This window comes from Bubalus kerabau, chromosome 9, assembly GCF_029407905.1.
Source record: "Bubalus kerabau isolate K-KA32 ecotype Philippines breed swamp buffalo chromosome 9, PCC_UOA_SB_1v2, whole genome shotgun sequence".
Taxonomy (NCBI): Eukaryota; Metazoa; Chordata; class Mammalia; order Artiodactyla; family Bovidae; genus Bubalus; species Bubalus kerabau.
In genome coordinates, this window is record NC_073632.1 from 44,134,875 (window position 1) to 44,153,178 (window position 18,304).

At 37.5% G+C, this 18,304-nt stretch overlaps 1 protein-coding gene across 2 annotated transcripts in view; it reads left to right on the top strand.

Annotated features, from left to right (window-relative positions):
* HS3ST5 (heparan sulfate-glucosamine 3-sulfotransferase 5) overlaps positions 1 to 18,304 on the top strand; it is a 297,249-nt gene that overhangs the window by 163,892 nt on the left and 115,053 nt on the right. For both annotated transcript variants that reach the window (XM_055535132.1, XM_055535133.1), the window contains one exon: positions 16,359 to 16,471. The gene's annotated coding sequence lies outside the window, so the exon portion shown is untranslated. The remainder of the gene's footprint in view (positions 1 to 16,358; positions 16,472 to 18,304) is intronic.

An 18,304-nucleotide genomic window follows, 5' to 3' on the forward strand; every position in this document is an offset into this window, starting at 1 on the left:
AACTAATTATCACAGAATTATTGAAAAACTGAAGACTTTATTTTATTTGTTCAGTAATGAAGGAAAATGTTGCAAAAAATACTATTTTTTATATTTGAATTTTCCATTATTGTCTAAATTTAGTACCTGATAGCAACTTAAGGGTGATTAATCTCTTCTTTAAAAAATAAATAATTTCTGTTAATTTCATAATTAATTATGTAAAAATCTAGTGGTGATAACTTGTTACAATATTTCTAAGAAATACCTATAAATATTGCAATATGTATGACTTACATTCTCACTCTGTAATCGCTTTGCATTTACAGTGGACACATTTTAATAGTTTTGTTGTTGTTCAGTCTCTAAGCCATGTCCAACTTTTTGCAACCCCCATGGATTGCAGCACGCCAGGCTTCTCTATCCTCCACTGTCTCCCAGAGTTTGCTCAAATTCATGTCCACTGAGTCAGTGATGCCATCCAACCATCTTATCCTCTGTCATCCCCTGCTCCTTTTGCCTTCAATCTTTCCCAGCCTCAGGGTCTTTTCCAATTAGTCAGCTCTTTGCATCAGGTGGCCAAAATATTGGAACTTCATCTTCAGTATCAGTCCTTCCAACAAATATTCAGAGTTGTTTTCCTTTAGAATTGACCAGTTTGATCTCCTTGCTGTGCAAGGGACTCTCAAGAGTCTTCTCCAGCACCACAATTTGAAAGCATCAGTTCTTCAGCACTCAGCCTTCTTTATGGTCCAGCTCTCACATCCATACATAACTATTGGAAAAACCATAGCTTTGACTATATGAACCTTTGTCAGCAGAGTGATGCCTCTGTTTTTTAATATGCTGTCTAGGTTTATTATAGCTTTCCCTCCAAGGAGCAAGTGTCTTTTTAATCATATGTTAAACCCATTATTCTGTCTTAAAATGTAATTATGCTAATGAAGCACATAAATAAATATCTTTCTTCCAGAGGAACTTTGAAATTCAAGACAGCATTTACATATCACACACACACACAAACACACACACACACACACACTTCCCTGAGTTCCCTGAAGAAAGAACATTTATAAGTTAGGAGGTCTATTTTTGTCAAAATGGGATACTCACACTGTTGCACCAGGACTTTCTGATGCTTTAGTCAGGTCCACAGTGGTCGGATCTACATCAGCATTTTGGGGTTTTGGGGCATTTCAAGATCCCGTGTACTTGTACTCTTATTCAAGATTCACTGCCATCCCAATAGAAGCTTAATACAAGTTCAGAAAACAAGGCCAATGTAACTAAAAAGAGATTGTCATAGGCTTCATTTTTTCCCCTATAGTAGGAAAGCTTTATAATAACTAGCTCAGAATATAATTTCTGATTTTAAGATCCAACTGGAAAGTTCCAAGAAATATTTATAGTATCTCAAGGAATAATTGAGTCATGTTGACTCTCTGGTCACAAAGATTCTCAAAATTCCATATTGGAAAAAGAAAAAAGCACATAGATGTGATGACCACTGGAAACTGTATTAGGCCACATGATACTTATAAAGTTTCCCTTGGGTAATCAAGAGGAATCTATGGTTTGGTAGATTTTGAACAACAATAATTTCTAAATGCATGTTTTGTGAAGTTCACCATGTTTTCAGGTCCCAGATAGAAAGAGTGACTGAATTGTGTTCCCCTGTAATTCATATTTTGAAGCCCTAGCATCCAGTGTGACTGTGTTTAGAGATAAGGCTTTTTAGGAGTTCAGTTCAGTCTCTCAGTCGTGTCCAACTCTTTGCCACCCCATGAATTGCAGCCCGCCAGGCCTCCTTGTCCATCACCAACTCCTGGAGTTCACTCAAACTCATGTCCATCAAGTCGGTGATACCATCCAGCTATCTCATCCTCTGTCGTCCCCTTCTCCTCCTGCCCCCAATCCCTCCCAGCATCAGAGTCTTTTCCAATGAGTCAACTCATCGCATGAGGTGGCCAAAGTACTGGAGTTTCAGCTTTAGCATCATTCTTTCCAAATAAATCCCAAGGCTGATCTCCTTCGGAATGGACTGGTTGGATCTCCTTGTAGTCCAAGGGACTCTCAAGAGTCTTCTCCAACACCACAGTTCAAAAGTATCAATTCTTCGGTGCTCAGCTTTCTTCACAGTCCAACTCTCACATCCATACATGACCACAGGAAAAACCATAGCCTTTTAGGAGTTAATAAAGTTAAATGAGGGTTTCCCAGTTGGCGCTAATGGTAAAGAACTCTCCTGCCAATGCAGGAGACATAAGAGATGTGGGTTCAATCCCTAGGTCAGGAAGATCCCCTGGAGGAGGACATGGCAACCCACTCCAGTATTCTTGCTTAGAGAATCCCATGGACAGAGGAGCCTGCTGGGTTACAGTCCATAGGGTCGCAGAGAGTCAGACGTGACTGAGGCAACTTAGCACGATTAAGTAAGGTCATAAGGCTGGGGTCCTAATCCAATAGGATTAGTGGTGTTATAAGAAGAGAAAGAGAGAGAGGTCTCTCACCAGGTGCAGGTACCCTGAGAAGCCCATATGAGCACACAGGAAGAAGGCAGCCATCTGAAAATCAGAAAGAGAGATCTCACCAGAGCTTGACTGTGCTGGCACTATGACCTCAAACTTGTAGCATCCAGAAATGTAAGAAAATAAATTTCTGTAGTTAAAGCCAAAAATCTATGGCATTTTGTTATGGCTGCCAAAGCTAAGAAGTACCACCCAGATGAAAAGGAGATACTGGAGTGCTGTGGAGAAGTTCACATTAGGTACAGTACATACCCCAAGACTAGAGTTAGAGCAGAATTTGGATGAGTCCAGGGATCTGAATAAAGACAAGACTAATACAATAGATGGAGCAGAGTCAACAACTAAATAAGACTGAACCAGGATTTAGCATAGTAAGGAAGAGTTTATATTTTGAACTTAAACTAAGGCAACTTTTTTCTCTACCTTCTACATGGTGCAAGAGTTTAAGGTTACTTAACTACCACATTTTAATACTGGTACTTCACAACTAATGCTAAAGTAGAGATAATAATGCTTTATCACATAGCCATAGGGAAATGATTATTGTAAAATAATAATAAACAGGGCCTTCCAGGTGGGCTCAGGGGGTAAAGAATCTGCCTGCACTGCAAGAGATGTGGGTTCAATCCCTGGGTCAGGAAGATATCCTGAAGGAGGGGATGGCAACCCACTCTAGTATTCTTGCCTGGAGAATCCCATGGACAGAGGAGAGACCTCAATTAAATAGAGTTGAGAGATCAAAGGGGGCGCACTCATACCTTGCAAACATAGCAGAGCCACAGGAAGAAGAAAAACTCCTTTTCTGACAAGGACTCAGCCAATGAAAACCAATGGACTCTGTTACTACAGCCCTCCCAACTTCCTTTTCCTCTTTGTATAAGCATTCTCATTCCCTTGCTGTCAGGAGAACTTGCATGTGGCTTGCAATGGTTGCAAACCCTGAATTGCAATTTTCTGCTGATCCTGAATAAACCCATCTTTGTTGCAGCCTATTAGTTTCAGGTCAACATTAGTATTTGGCAGTGTCACAAAAGAGTTGGACACGACTGAGTGACTAAACAACAGCAACAACAGGCACATGTTAACATCTCAGAGAACTGTAGCCATGTATAGTAGCCAAAGTCAGAGAAGTTGGAGTCTGAACTAGTCTACATTCATTTTTCAAGCCCCAAATATTAATTGCCTACTTACTACCTGCCGGGCTCTATTATAGGTGCTGGAGATAAAGCAGTGAGCAAAACAAAAACAAAACAAAATCTACCTTCATGAAGCTTACATCCTAGAGAGACTTAGGAGTCTTAAGTCAAGATAAGATCCTGGGGTTGGTAGACTCCTAAGTCCCCAGCCATATCCCATATCCAAAAAGGTCTTGTTCTGGGTAACTCACACAGTCCTTGGGAATGGCTAAATATATGTTTAAAAAAAATGTGCTGTCAAGTAGCTTGTCACATATATGGCAAATTTTACTCATTTCTTTTTTAAGCGTGCATGGAGGACTCTTATTTGACATAGCATTTTCCATTACCCCTATTCTCTAAGAGCCTTGCTTCTCTTCATCTCTTTCCTCTAGAGAGACATATTTATATAAAGACAGCTTTCTTATCCTAAAAAGAAGTATACCTTAATCTATCCATTGTCCAGTAATGTTTAATTGATTTTCCTGAATCTTGTGTCAAATATATTTCAGCCTGAAAAAAGGAAAACATATCTTAAATTGGGAAGCTAAAGCTTCACAACAATACCCTTTTAAAGGGGTCCCTTCCTGTCACGAGCTCCGTTTCTTAGTATTTGTGGACACCTGTTTAGGACAATCTGGTAACCTCCTAGGGTCGGGTGGTGGGGGTTGTTCTCACTTTTCCAGTTACCATTCATTTTCCCCCCCTTGATTCTGAAGGCAACTAAAATGACTGGGTTCTTGCTGTGTAAACAATTGCAGAGTAGGCTTCGTTTGGACTGGGGGCCATTTGCCATGTTATCTGTCGTGGTTGTCATGTTGTCATCCATTGTCAGGGCTGATCTGTAAATGGACTTGGTTATGATTCATAAACTGTTTCTCACATCTAAACATCCATTCTCCTGGACACATTTCTACAGTAACAGTGTAACAAAATATGTTGTGCTTTTGTTGCTTTTGAAATATACCTTATTTTCATTTATTATTTTGACGTAACCTGAGTTCATGTATGTACAATCCAAAATCAAACAGCTGAAAGAAGCACTGGTATCAGCTGCCTATTGTTGTATGCTTAAATAAAAGAAAGGAAAAAGTAAGAGTTAACTGTTTTGGCAAAACGTCAATGAATATGCAGTTGTGGTAAATAAATAATCTCTAGAAACAATGCTGAAAGCAAACTGGACTTATTCCAAATTTTTTTTTTCATGTTTAAACAAAGTTTAGAGTTTCTTTTTTCCTTCCTATAGAAATGCATAAATGCATCAGTTTTGCCCAGATACATAAAACTATTCTTACTTCAGTAAATTTCCTTCTTTTGGTTTATCATGTGGATCATGGAAAAGCATGATTTTACGGAGTTTGTTGCTTTTAAATTAAGAATGTCAAATACATACAGCCTTTCAAAGAGCAAAAAGCTTTACCAAGAGTAATTCTTCTATTACAAACTAGAACACCTCTCACAGGACTAACTCCTTTGTTAGTAAGATAAATTCTAGAAATGGATTTTGGAGTAAAGACCTCAGTGTTTGTTTTTATTCCTGTGAAACCAATAAAGTGCTGACAAAGAGAGCTATAATGTGCCACCATAGTTTAGAAATAAGGTACATTTCAGAGTGTTCTTTATTGCCTTTTGAGGATTGAATATTGCTACCTTTAGCTACACGACCATACAACACGCTGTTTTACAAAACAGTAGCCTGGACGCTTAGCTCTCATTTGAGCCCCACCTGAATATTATATACACTCCTTAAAAATGTCAGACGTTTGGAGTGGTTATAATACTGTGTCATTATGATCCCACAGGTTTAAGTCTGAAATACACTCAACTTAAAAGAATAAAAAGATACATTTTTCCATTTTTTTTTATGCCATTCTATTTCCTATAAAATTGCAACCCTATTCAAAAGGCCTATTTCAAGTGTATTCTTTTAGATAATAAATGCAAACATTATTTTGATACATACTTCCTTGAATCTGAATGTGAAAATCTGTAATACTTCACATTCAAACTATAATAGTATCACATTCCAGTTCCAAGGACAGCAGGGGAAATGGGTAGGAAAATATAGCATAACTTTCAAGCCCTAGTGAAATGCCTCCTTGGTTGTGAGATACACGCAGATGGGCACAGGCGACTGAAACAAGAAATGGGAAGGGAGTTTGTCACTAAATCACTGAGCAGAAGAAGCTTTAGAGCAGGATTCTCAGCTCTGGGTGCACAAGGGCATCCTCAGGGACCACACCAGTTCTTGAGAGTGACTAGTATCTAAGTTAAGACCATAGAGCAGATAGGTATGTAGGACATAAACATAGATTTATAACCAAGAGCCTTCCTCTGTGCCTTTTTAAAAACTTATAAATGTTCAACAATTATATCTCCCTTTGTTTTGGGAGGTGGCATGGGATGGGAATGTAGATGTTTTACCATTTACCCTGGGTAGGCATCCACTAAATGTTTTGTTGCCCATACAACTCCATTTCTAGCTGCAGCCCTTTAGCTTTAGTTGAAGGTGGCAAGCGTGTATGTTAACAGTCTGTGTGAATGCAAAACTCTTGTGAAAAGCAAGACTGGCTCTTTGAAAAATGTTCTCTTGGTTCTGATTAAAAATCTGTTTCCACAAATGCTACAAGTGTCTTTTTCTTGCAACATATCCATTTATATTTTCAACAGCATTTGTTGGTCTTTCTTTAAAAAGTTCTTCATTCAAGGACCACATTGCAACCAAAGATCTTTTATGTATAATTTTGTAGATGATAGACATTTGAAATTACTGTGGCAGGTGTTTTCACATTGTTTCTGCTGATCTGATAAAAAGCATAGTGCCAGAAAACAGCATGAAGAGCATAAATTCCTCAGAATCAGTTTGAAGCATCCTTTTGAAATAAGAATTGCTATAAAGAAGCATTTTGGAATGAAGTAAGGATGGAGTGAATAGTCTTTGAGGTGAAAATACAGTTCTGTAAAACAAACATATTTCTTTGATGGAGACTACATACACTGTGTTTTAATTTATTTATCATTATTACTGTTTTTAAGATTTTTTTTCTGCCACCATCTACATTATGGCCCCAGGAAGCCCAGAAGAGAGCCAGTAGAAACAACTCCATGTGTGTTTCTGGCAAACTGCTTCAATATATTTCATTGTAAGTCTTAGAATAAGAGTTTAATAAAGAGGTGAAGAAGCACTGAAGGCTGAAGACTAAAAAATTCAGAGAAAGAATCTCTTACACATGATGGCCTATCAGTGCCAGCATTAATCAGTAAAACCAGTGGCAGCTGTGTTAAGTAACTTATGTGGAAACAAAAATCGTTTTTATATTACTTTTGCTGCACACAATAACATTCCATAGGCTCATCACATTTTTAATCTTGACTTCAGGAAAGTCCTGCTGTGGCAATTTTTAAAAGAAGAGTTCCACTTATCCCTTTCCAAGTAGCTCCTTCTCTTCCTTCTGTGTCCTTCCCCTGATATCCACCCTCCCCAACCCAACTTCACCCCCCCTCCCACTTCATAAAGGTGTTTATGAAATATGGAAGCAGTTCTGTCTTGCTGTTGTTCTGAGTATTCTTAATAAATGCCTCCTGTATTTCAGAAGTGTCTGAGGAGGTCAACTAATACAATATCACTTTGATTGCTTATTTGAATTTTGGATGAGGAGAACTCTGAACCGATTCCCTGAATTTGTCATAATCACAATTTAGTTATCCACAGCTGTGTCATTAAATTTAAGGCCTTTCAAGAGTATGTTTGTTATTACAGCTCTTAATATCTAATAACAATGTCCAGAAGATGTCCTCTTCTCCATCTCCACTTTGCTGACTCACTAATGGGTATTGGTCTCAAATTTTCTTCTTTTACTTCCAGTTAAAGATTATACTAACAGAGCAATAGAAAAGTAAGACCTTCACCTTTTTCAGATATTATACATTAATCTTCATAAATCTTTTCTCCCCCTTTTCAGTCTACCATTTTACCATTAGAAGTCTGTATATTAAACTGAAACCCAAAAATGGCATTTCAGAACTTAACATCCTTCAATGGCTATTATCCACCTTGCACTTTCATAATAGAGAAAGATGATATGAGAAAATCTTGAACTAAAATGTGAAACTTGTCCCAGCTAAATCAAATAATCAATGGGAACAATAACATTAAGATATGCCAACTGAAATGAGTTAATATATTTTGGTAAAAGTGGTTATATTTAATAGTTTGTATTACCACCAAAAGGAAAAAAATCGTTGCTTACATATGAACTTTTCACTCAAATTATTCACTAATCTGTTTAACAAGTGTTTGAGATCATTGAGTATATTCCAAGCACTTGTCTAAGAAGTAGAGATTTAACAGTAAATAAGATAGATTCATGGGGTCGCAAAGAGTCGGACACGACTGAGCGACTGAACTGAACTGAACTGAACTAAAGATAGACATAAGATAGATAACAGTAAATAAGCTTCATGGTGCTTACAGTCTGAAAATAAAGAGACAACAGCATCTATATGACAGGGACTTGGATTGGAGAAAACAAGTTCTACAGGCTCTAGGGAAAGAACATCTAGGGAGAGAACAGTCAGAGAGATCTTCCTGAAGGAAGTGACATCCAAGCTGAGATTGAAAAGAAAAGGAGACATTAATTAACCTGATTGTGATAGTGATCTAGGCAGAGGATAAAGAACCTAATGTAGTCAAGGAACTGGAAAAAGCCCTGGATGAATGAATGAGCAAGGGCACAGTGGAGTGAAGACAGATGAGCTTGGAGAGCAGCCAGGACCCTACCCTGCAGGGTCACAGTCAGAGGGACACAGGATGGGAGGCAGTATGCTGACTGGAGGTACCTGTGGGTATCCAAGTGAGGTTGCAATAGGCAGAGCCTGCATTGCAAAAAAAAATACAGGATGATTTGGCTTTGAAATTTATAATTTAGTAGGCAACTATGAAGAAGGAGTTAAATTTCTTGAAGTTTCCTGGCTAGTTTTCTAGAAAATTCTTTAACTTCTCTCCTGCTACTTTTATTTCACTGAATTACTATATCTGTAGTTCTGTTTCTCAAAAAATTTCAGTATTCTATGCTTAAAGCATTTTATTGATGAATTGATGTTTTCCTATTCTAATTGCTCATCTTTAATTACTTTGCACTTTTTTCAACGAGAAATTTATATAACTGAAAATGTTGTGTCCTTTCATGAAGAAGTACAAAAATAGAAAATATAACAGTCTCTAGTGTTACACTGAGAGTCCATTCCGTGGAAGTTTAATTCCCCATGCTTGTCAAAAGTTGTTTAAACAGTGCTTGCCTGTTTTGAATATAAAATGCGGGCAGACATGTACTAATATATCAAAAAATGACACTTTGTCAAAGAGGGCTTTCATGGGAAATGTTCTGAATAAAATGTTTTCTTTTTAAAAGAACCCAACCTGTTTAACATTCCAAAGCAAACAGAAAAGAACGCAAAATGCCTGAACTTACTGCCAGTCACAACAGTCAGCTTCATTTACTCTTTAATACTTTTTTTTTATATTCCAGAAATTGTTCCCCAAAAAACTATCAGTTTTATTCCATGATAACCCTGGTTTGAAGTAAAATAAAAGTAGCTCTGACCCTCCTCAAAATGGATTCTTTTCAGAATTACTAGCACTTCTAATAGTATAAAGATGATATGGTTGGCTATGTCTACCGTTAGACTCAGTGTAATTATATGTGAAGCAACAATTCCCTTATCTATTAGGAACACTTGCTGCAGCAAACTGCATTTCACTGTCTGGCAGATGAAATACTGAATTAAAATCTCAAACTAGTTTCTCAAGTTTTTTTTTCCCCCAGCCATTTAAAAATCTTTTAGCCTAGGGGAAGGTGGTAGCCAGAAAATAATGAAAAACAGATGGTATTTAAAGGTTTGAGCAAGATGAACAAAGCAGATGTGTTAATATCTTTCTAGTCCTCAAATTGTCCCTCTCCATTGTGATTACTTTGAGACAGTTCTAATCCTTTGAACCTTCTGAGGATGTTCAGAGTTAAGATAATGGTTGATATTTGAAATGTTAAATGATAAATCAATACACAATTGCCTTTGATCACAATCTCATATTATCTAAACAGGATAGATAGTTTTTATATGTTACCTACATTCTTTGCAGAGAATGCCCCCAAATCTAGCTCTTGAGCAATAATATCTATTATTCACTGTTTAGGGAACCAGGGAGAAGGACTGAAAGAAATAGAAGCAGATGCCAGTTGAGGTAATTGAGATACAGTATAACTTGAAGGAATATTGGAATGCCATATAATAGTATTAGTGTGAAAAGATGAGAAATATTTTATACAATTTTATTTGATGTGTAAGCTAAGTCAGATTTTATAGCCTGCTCTGAATTAAATTCCTAAAAGGTCAGGGTTAGGGAGAAGGATGCAGATTGGCTTGAACTAATGTTAGAGAATTGTAGAAACAGATTCCCCCAACTATAAGCATTCATTGGAGAGCAGAAGGCCCAGGTTTTAATAAAATATTAGAAAAGTCTGCATATATTGGTATGAGAATATATTAATATTGGGAACAACAGATGTATTTTTGCTTAGGAAGTTAATTATATGTCATATGTATAAAATAAACATCAATGGCATATCAATATTTGATTCTACTACATTAGCCACGCCAGAGACCCCTCAGTCATACCTAATATAAGTGACTCACTATGGGTTCACAACTGAAACCAACAAAAGATGCAGACTGATTCTGATTTCTTTTGTATCAAAATCTTATAGCACTTTTTGAGCTATTTTATAAATTAATTTCAAAATAGATGAGGCAGTAACACTGAAGTTTAGCTAATTATGTTTAAATTAAATATAAGCATTTAGAATAACCATTTTAATTAATACAAGACTTGGGCAAGTAATCATTAAGAGTGGAATTGGTAACTTGAGATTTATCACTCTAAAACCACTTGTATCACATTTTTAATGAATTCTTTCCTCTACTTCAATGGAAGATAAAATATTTCTCCCCAAAGTGGCTGCTAATAAAAGATAACCCTTTCTTGGGTCACGGTTTTCAATTTGATATTGAATCAGAGCAAAAATATATACTTACATGCAAAAGTGTAGTTACTCTTTGCTGAAACAATAGAATGGGAAAGACTAGAGATCTCTTCAAGAAAATTAGAGATACCACGGGAACATTTGATGCAAAGATGGGCTCGATAAAGGACAGAAATGGTATGGAACTAACAGAAGCAGAAGATATTAAGAAGAGGTGGCAAGAATATAGAGAAGAACTGTACAAAAAAGAGCTTCATGACCCAGATAATCATGATGGTGTGATCAGTCACCTAGAGCCAGACATCCTGGAATGTGAAGTCAAGTGGGCCTTAGAAAGCATCACTATGAACAAAGCTAGTGGAGGTGATGGAATTCCAGTTGAGCTATTCCAAATCCTGGAAGATGATGCTGTGAAAGTGCTGCACTCAATATGCCAGCAAATTTGGAAAACTCAGCAGTGGCCACAGGACTGGAAAAGGTCAGTTTTCATTCCAATCCCAAAGAAAGGCAATGCCAAAGAATGCTCAAACTACTGCACAATTGTACTCATCTCACATGCTAGTAAAGTAATGCTCAAAATTCTCCAAGCCAGGCTTCAGCAATACGTGAACCATGAACTTCCTGATGTTCAAGCTGGTTTTAGAAAAGGCAGAGGAACCAGAGATCAAATTGCCAACATCCGCTGGATCATGGAAAAAGCAAGAGAGTTCCAGAAAAACATCTATTTCTGCTTTATTGACTATGCCAAAGCATTTGACTGTGTGGATCACAATCAACTGTGGGAAATTCTGAAAGAGATGGGAATACCAGACCACCTGATCTGCCTCTTGAGAAATCTGTATGCAGGTCAGAAAGCAACAGTTAGAACTGGACATGGAACAACAGACTGGTTCCAAATAGGAAAAGGAGTACGTCAAAGCTGTATGTTGTCACCCTGCTTATTTAACTTATATGCAGAGTACATCATGAGAAATGCTGGACTGAAAGAAACAGAAGCTGGAATCAAGATTGTCGGGAGAAATATCAATAACCTCAGATATGCAGATGACACCACCCTTACAGCAGAAAGTGAAGAGGAACTCAAAAGCCTCTTGATGAAAGTGAAAGTGGAGAGTGAAAAAGTTGGCTTAAAGCTCAACATTCAGAAAACGAAGAGCATGGCATTCGGTCCCACCACTTCATGGGAACTAGATGGGGAAACAGTGGAAACACTGTCAGACTTTATTTTTCTGGGCTCCAAAATCACTGCAGATGGTGACTGCAGCCATGAAATTAAAAGACGCTTACTCCTTGGAAGGAAAGTTATGACCAACCTAGATAGCGTATTCAAAAGCAGAGACATTACTTTGCAAACAAAGGTCCATCTAGTCAAGGCTATGGTTTTCCCTGTGGTCATGTATGGATGTGAGAGTTGGACTGTGAAGAAGGCTGAGCGCCGAAGAATTGATGCTTTTGAACTGTGGTGTTGGAGAAGACTCTTGAGAGTCTCTTGGACTGCAAGGAGATCCAACCAGTCCATTCTGAAGATCAGCCCTGGGATTTCTTCAGAGGGAATGATGCTGAAGCTGAAACTCCAGTACTTTGGCCACCTCATGCGAAGAGTTGACTCATTGGAAAAAACCCTGATGCTGGGAGGGATTGGGGGCAGGAGGAGAAGGGGACGACAGAGAATGAGATGGTTGGATGGCATCACTGACTCAATGGACGTAAGTCTGAGTGAACTCCGGGAGTTGGTGATGGACAGGGAGGCCTGGTGTGCTGCGATTCATGGGGTCGCAAAGAGTCGGACACGACTGAGCAACTGAACTGAACTGAAACCATTTTCAATTTGACTTATATTTTACTTCTATATATGCCTAAGAAAATCCCTAATAATTTTAGTAACATTTATTACTGAAAAAGAAATTGGATATATTTTGGTGTGTTTTTTTTTTTTTTACAATTTTATAGATGAGACTCTGATGAAGAAAATCTAAATAATTTTGTGATTTAGTTTTTAGTTAAAATGGTATATAACAATTTCAATTGCAGTTGGATGTGAGGAATAACACTTTGAATAGCTTCAGTTTGTAAATATCTATACTTCAAACTTTATATTTGTAAGAATATACAAATGTATTGATATAATCAAATTTATATATAAAAATGTATATTTAAACAAATCATTAGCTAATTCTTTTTCTTACATTTCAGTCTTATGTTTCATTTAATTATAGTTGATTTATAATATTATTGGAGAAGGAAATGGCAATCCACTCCAGCATTCTTGCCTGGAAAATCCCATGGGCCGAGGAGCCTGGCAGGCTACATACAGTCCATGGGATCGCAAAGAGTCAAACATAACTAAGCAACTAATACTTTATAATATTATATTAGTTTCAGGAATATGACATAGTGATTCAATATTTTTATAGATCATACTCCATTTAAGGTTATCATAAAATATTGGCTATATTCTCTGTGCTGTACAATATATCCTTGTATCATTTATTTTTTACACAGTAATTTGTACCTCTTAATTTACCCCTTCTTGCTCCTTTCCCACTGGTAACCACTAGTTTTCTATATCCATAAGTCTGTGTCTGCTTTCTATATTCATTCCTTTTATTTATATTCCACATATAAGTGATATCATGAAATATTTATCTTTCTCTGTCTCACTTATTTCTCTAAGCCTGGATCAACTGTCAGATCTATCCATGTTATTGAAAATGGCGAATTTTCATTCTTTTTTGTGGTTGAGTAATATTTCAGTGTGTGTGTGTGTGTGTGTGTGTGTGTGTACCACACCTTCTTTATCCATTCATCTGCTGATGAACAGTTAGATTGCTTTTGTATCCTGGCTACTATAAACATATAATGCTGCTATAAACATTAGGGTGCATATATCTTTTCAAATTAACATTTTTGTCTTCTTCACTTATATATCAGTAATGGAACTGCTGGATCATGTGGAAGTTCTATTTTTAGTTTTTTGGGGGAACCTCCATAATGTTCTCCGTAAAGGCTGTACCAGTTTACATTCCACCAACAGTTTAGGGTTCACTTTTCTCCACATTGGCTGGCTCTTTCAGTACAATATAACTATCATTTAGCACATTTACCCTGATCTCGTCCCATCACTTCATGGGAAATAGATAGGGAAACAGTGGCTGACTTTATTTTCTGGGGCTCCAAAATCACTGCAGATGGTGATTGCAGCCATGAAATTAAAAGATGCTTACTCCTTGGAAGGAAAGTTATGACCAGCCTAGATAGCATATTCAAAAGCAGAAACATTACTTTGCCAACAAATGTCCATCTAGTCAAGGCTATGGTTTTTCCAGTGTTCATGTATGGATGTGAGAGTTGGACTGTGAAGAAAGCTGAGTGCCAAAGAATTGATGCTTTTGAACTGTGGTGTTGGAGAAGACTCTAGAGAGTCCCTTGGACTGCAAGGAGATCCAACCAGTCCATTCTGAAGGAGATCAGCCCTGGGTGTTCATTGGAAGGAGATCAGCCCTGGGTGTTCATTGGAAGGAATGATGCTAAAGCTGAAACTCCAATACTTTGACCACCTCATGCAAAGAGTTGACTCATTGGAAAAGACCCTGATGCTGGGAGGGATTGGGGGCAGGAGAAGAAGGGGACAACAGAGGATGAGATGGTTGGATGGCATCACCAACTCGATGGACGTGAGTCTGAGTGAACTCCGGGAGTTGGTGATGGACAGGGAGGCCTGGCGTGCTGCAATTCATGGGGTTGCAAAGAGTCGGACACGACTGAGCGACTGAACTGAACTGAACTGAACCCTGATACATTGTAAGTGCTTAATAAATGTTTGTAAATTGAGTGAATAAATAATATTGATATATTTTAGAAAACATCTTTTAGGACTTCCCTAGTGGTCCAGTGGTTAAGACTCTGCACTTCCATTGTAGTGTGCATAGGCTCGATCCCTGGTTGGGAAAGGAGGATCCTACATGCCGTGCAGTGCAGCCAAAAAATATCTACAAGATTCTCTTTTAAATTCATTTATTGGTATATCTTGCCTTCTTCTTTCACCTACTCAGTTAGAATAGCTGATAAAGCTGAAGTGCATCTACTTACATCTTTGAAGGCAGTATGTTTTTTCTATTATCTATGCTTTTCTGTGTTCTAGAATTAGTACAAATGTTAAGGATCTAAAAGAGAGCAGGGCCTTCGCTGACTGAGACAGGATGATTTAAATGCAAGTTAGCTCATTTTGTTCCTTGTACTAAGTACCTGCAGTTACTGATTGTCACATTTTTCTTCCATTGTAAAAATGGAACTAATTGAAGGTACTACCCTTAGGGGACGAACTCTACAGTGTAATGAATGTTGAGTGCCCTCTTGAGTTTAGCATGTTAATTATTCATAATTATAATGATTTCTGTTTATTTGGGAACTTTAGAAATCTGGTTTATCAAACAAATTTAGAAGCAGAGTAGTTGAGGTTTGGTTTGGTTTTGTTTTATATTAAGATCTCAGCAAGTGTTTGATACTAAGACATTCTCATAAGCAGTGGAGCCAGTTTTGTTTTGTTTTGTTTTGCTAACAAATGGATACTAGTGATGTGTGCCATGTCCTAAAATAGCTGAATGAACTTTTTTCTACTCACTTTCTGGTTTCTCCAAAACTATCTGGGTGATATTGGGATTGTGAAGGGAAACAATGACAAGGATTCAAGCAGAACACTGGAAATAATGTATGAAAGTGTGTTAATCAGAGAAGAACTAGAGTAGGTTTGGTAGCTGGCTACTAGCCAAGTATATAAAATTTTAAAGTCTCCCTTTCCTTGACAGAGGGCTGTATGTGTGTGTGCTTTGCACTCTTAAGTATATTTGCATCCAATGGACCCACATAAAAGATGGATATTCTGGCTATTTTGGACTAAAATAATCTATGTCTACTATTACCAAATGCATATTAGTGATAATGATGTATTAGGACTGGGCTCCTACAGTCTATTTAGACTTCATACTCATTCTCAATAATAGCCTAAAATAACAATGAACTATTGCTTTTTAAAGAGGAGTTTAGCATCACAAGTCTGTTTCATTGCAATCTTTTTCATTTTCCCATCACTTTCTTTTTTCATTTCTCCCATACAACACTTTACAGCCAAATATGTACTCTGCATGTCTACTCAAGTCTCCTGGTAATCTATCAATATATCCAACTTAGGAAGAAGCAGCAATTGCTTAATATGTTCAGATAGCAGCAATGGTAAGAATGATTGATAGCTAATCATCATATGGTTGTAAAAAATCAGTTGAGATATACAATATATAGCATTTTTAAAAAGAGTACATTTAACCACCTCAACCTAAAATCCACAGAAGCCAGATCAGAAACAAGAACATTAAGTGAAAGTACATGTGGGTAGCCCCCAATTTACAAGTGCATCTCTGATCAAAGCAATTTCATATTCCAGGGTCAGGCTCAAGTACGAGCTCTGTTCTTCATCAGTAAATCATTTAATAAAAAGACTGGAAGTACTGTTTTTAAACAATGAAATTTTCTGATCATACCTAACATGCTTCTTCCAACACTGAGTTTTTAACCACAGCTAAGGAGCAGAGAAAGAAAAAAGATTAACTGGAAGATCACTCTGCCTCTGTCTCTACCCTTAGGTACTAACAGAGGGAGGGACAGGCCAAAAGCACAGCAGTAGGTGTGGAGAGGCCATGGAATATCCACCAACCAGATAATCATCGCTGGAGTAACTGGAAGCATCTGAATGTAGGTATGTGTCCCCAGGGCTTCTGCTTGCTCCTGCAATCCGTTGTCTAGCTTTCCCATCCATTATGCACCTGCTGTCTCATCAGCCTTTTGAAAGCACTACTTGGCAGGCCTTGGCTGTTCACACATATGTACACAGTCACTCAGAAAAGCAGGGTGGCTCTTCAGTGGGAGGTCCTGTCTCCTCTCTAGGCTTTTAAAACATTCTACAAAATGACTATCAACTGCCTCCTGATTCTGTATTCTCAGCATTCCCATATAGAAACCTTCTTTCCCACTAACGCTGAGCCTTGGTTCATAAGCACAAAAGGCCTTTGTCTTTGCTATCCCACCATCTGAAATAACTTCCCCCAGATCCTCTCTGCTGGTTTTAATTCTGTTTTCCCTCTAGGACCTAAGTCAACTCTTACCTACATGGGAACATCTTGCTGATTCCCCATCCCAATTATTTCCTTTTTCAAACATCTGTAGGCCTAGAAGTCATACCTCTCCTCTGGCATACAACTTGTATCATGTATTACTATTTCCTTCTTCATGTATTTATCCTCTGCCCTCAGTGTAGCTGTTTATTTCTGGAGAGGCAAAATCTGTTGCATTTTGTACCAGAGACCAGGACCAGTAGAAATGGACTTACAGAGAGTTACTGTGATGGAGTAAGGTGACCAAAAGGAGTAGTCAAGAGCCCAGACTGCCTGAGCTTGGGTTCCTGCTCAGTCAGATACTCACTGTGTGACCTTGGCAAGATTTAAAAAAAAAAAAAAAAAAACTTTCTATGTCTTTATTTTCTCATCTCCAAAATAGAAATAATAGTAATATATCCATCTCCTTAAGTTGTAAAGTTTCAATGACCTAATAAAGAAAATCTTAGAATAGTGTCTAATACATATCAAACACTCAAAAAAGCATTACTTATTTGTATATACAATAATAGTTCATCTCATTTAATTTCTCAATAATACTAGCAGATAGATGGAGTGATTCATATTCTAAAAACTGGAGACCTTTTGACCCTTAGCAGTCAGGTTGCTGCCTAAAATGGAGAGAAGCAGCACAATGAGAACCAAGAGTTAGATCCTAAACCCTTGGCTGTTTTTACTTTCCACCTGTTTCACACAGGTGCCTGGGGACTAGTTCATACTGATGATATAAAATTTATTCTTCTCTATTCTTATAATTTAATCCATATTCTACTCAACAAGTTTGTCTAGTCCAAGGCACTGAAGAAGAAAGATGGAGAAAATGTGAAGTGTCTAGTCCTCCTCTAGGATGTTTTACAATCTAGATGATTCAAATGATGAAGCAAAGCAGAAGCATCTAACACACTTTTTTAACTTTTCATGTCTAGATTCCTTATAAAATTGGCTCTTCCATGGGCCCTCCCTCACCCCATGTAATAAAGTAGGTTGGATGCGGTATCATTGTCTACAAAAATAACACTTTGGGGTTTGGTGGAATGTGCTACTTAAGAGTAAACTATAAAATTTATGAATTTTCAAATTGTTTTAGTTTAATTGAAATTATTTTGAAGAATTTACAAAGAGCTCTGTTAAACTTGGCAGACTAGCCTCTCTTGGAATCTCTCTATTTTCTAGGAAATTATCAACAATTCTTGTTCTTCTCACTGCCAAAATTCCTTGGCGGCTGTTACTTCAGGAGTAACAGAGAACTATAGCACTTAGCTCTATGCTAGGATGTAATAGATGATTGATAAATCCTTGGTTAAGTTGAATCTTGTCACCCTACTGGCAAGAAAGCTAAAATTCAGAGAGTTTAACTTATTGTAAAAATCACACAGCTGGCAAGGAAGAATTTCCAACACAAGTCCAGAGAACCAAGC